The sequence below is a fragment of the Lynx rufus genome, unplaced genomic scaffold, assembly GCF_022079265.1.
Source record: "Lynx rufus isolate CCGP_SWC_20201006 ecotype Redwood Valley unplaced genomic scaffold, mLynRuf1.p SCAF_3, whole genome shotgun sequence".
NCBI lineage: Eukaryota > Metazoa > Chordata > Mammalia > Carnivora > Felidae > Lynx > Lynx rufus.
Genome location: NW_025814845.1, coordinates 189,623,223 through 189,625,647, shown reverse-complemented (window position 1 = coordinate 189,625,647; position 2,425 = coordinate 189,623,223). Strand labels below are relative to the sequence as shown.

General features: G+C 34.1%; 1 pseudogene; it reads right to left on the bottom strand.

Moving 5' to 3' along the window:
* Positions 1-801: 801 nt before the first annotated feature.
* LOC124521454 (uncharacterized) lies at positions 802-916 on the bottom strand (annotated as a pseudogene).
* Between the last annotated feature and the right edge of the window lie 1,509 nt (positions 917-2,425).

Sequence of the window (2,425 nt, the reverse complement as noted above, 5' to 3'; positions counted from 1 at the left end):
TTGACAGTCCTGGAAAGACTCCTTGGGTCATCCCGTCAACTAGGTTTCCCCAGGGAAGGCTATTCCTGTGGACGTTAAGCTTATCCACACTGATTAGATTTTTTCTTTTCTTTCTTGTCTCTTTCTTTCTTTCTAACCATTTTCAGTTTCAGGATATTTTCCCAACTTTGTGGCTAAATTCTGGGGGGGGGGGAGTTTTCCCCTATTAATTCTCATTCACGTGCAATCTCCAATAGACATTAGCCTAATGGGAATAAAAACTTTTCTTAAAAATCTCCCACCAAAAAAGTGTTTTTTCACAATCTATAAAAATGTTTTCCTGATCAATGATATCAAAATCAAAAAAACAGCGGAAGTGATCAGTGAAACTAGGCACCAGATCTTTGAAAGAATTAACAAAATTGATAAACCCCGAGCCAGACTCATCAAAAAGAAAAAGGAAAGGACCCAAATAAATAAAATCACAGCTGAAAAAAGAGACATCACAACCAACACCACAGAAATACAAACAATTTTAAGAGAATATTATGAGCAATTATATGCTAACAAGTTGGGCAACCTGGAAGAAGTGGATAAATCCCTAAAAACATATCAACTACCAAAATTGAAACAAGAAGAAATAGAAAATTTAACATAACTAGTAAAGAAATTGAATCAGTAATAAAAAATCTCCCAACAAACAAGAGTCAAGGGCTGGATGACTTCCCAGAGGAATTCTACCAAACATTTAAAGAATTCATTAACACATATTCTTTTGAAACTGTTCCAAAAAATAGAAATGGAAGGAAAACTTTCAAACTCATTCTATGAGACCAGAGTTACCTTGATTCCCATCCAAGTACTAACCAGGCCCGACCCTGCTTAGCTTCCGAGATCAGACGAGATCAGGCGCGTTCAGGGTGGTATGGCCGTAGACTTGATTCCAAAACCAGACAAAGACCCCACTAAAAAGGAGAATTATAGATCAACTTCCCTGATGCACATGGATGCAAAAATTCTCAACAAGATACTAGGAAATTAAATGCAACAATACATTAAAAGAATTATTCACCATGATCAAGTAGGATTTATGCCTGGGCCGCAGGGGTGATTCAATATCCACAAATCAATCAACATGATATACCACATTAATAAAAGAAAGGATAAGAACCGTATGATCCTCTCAATAGATTCAGAAAAAGGATTTGACAAAATATAGCTCCAGTCTTGGTAAAAACCCTGAAGAAAGTAGGGATAGAAGGAACATACCTCAAGATTATAAAGGCCATATATGAAAGACCCACAGCTAATATCATCCTCAATGAGGAAAAACTGACAGTTTTTCCCTTAAGGTCAGGAATACAACAGGGATGTCCACTCTCACCACTGTTGTTCAACATAGTACTGGATGTCATAGCATCAGCAATCAGACAACCAAAAGAAAGAAAAGGCATCCAAATTAGCAAGAAAAAGGCAAGCTTTCACTTTTTGCAGAAGACGTGATACTCTACGCGGAAATCCTGAAACTCCACCAGAAAACTGCAAGAACTGATACATGAATTCAGGCAAGTAGCAGGATATAAAATCAACATACAGACATGTGTTGTATTTCTATACACCAATAATGTAACAACAGAAAGAAAAATCAAGAAATCGATCCCTTTTACAAATGCACCAAAAACCATAAGATACCTAGGAATGAATGTAACCAAAGAGGTAAAAGATCTGTATGCTGAAAACTATGGAATGCTTATGAAAGAAATGAATGAATGAATAAATAAATGAATAAAGAAGATGTGGTATATAATATATAATATATATAATATATATAATATATTATATAATATATAATATTATATATATAATATACATATACACACCCACATTATATGTATATATACATTACACACACACACACACACACACAATGAGATATTACTTGGCAATCAAAAATAATAAAATCTTGTCATTTGCAACAACATGGAATGAACTAGTATATATTATGCTAAGTGAAATAAGTCAATCAGAGAAAGACAAATATCTTATGATTTCACTCATATTTGGAATTTAAGAAACAAAACAGATAAACATAAGGGAAGGAAAGGAAAAATAAGATAAAAACAGAGAGGGAGGAAAACCTTAAGAGATTCTTAAATACAGAGAACAAACTGAGCATTGCTATAGGGGAGGTGGGTGGAGGAAGGGCTAGATGGGTGACCGGCATAAGGAGGACACTTGTTGGGATGAGCAGTGGGTGTTATATGTAAGGCGATCACTAAATTCTACCCCTGAAGCCAATACTATACTATACGTTAACTAACATGAATTTAAATTTTAAAAAAATGTTTTTCTGATTAAATATAAATGACACAAAGGTAAGCAGGAAATAAACTTTGTTTTTATTTTGCATATTATTTAAAAGAAATTTGTTATGACTTAGAGATAA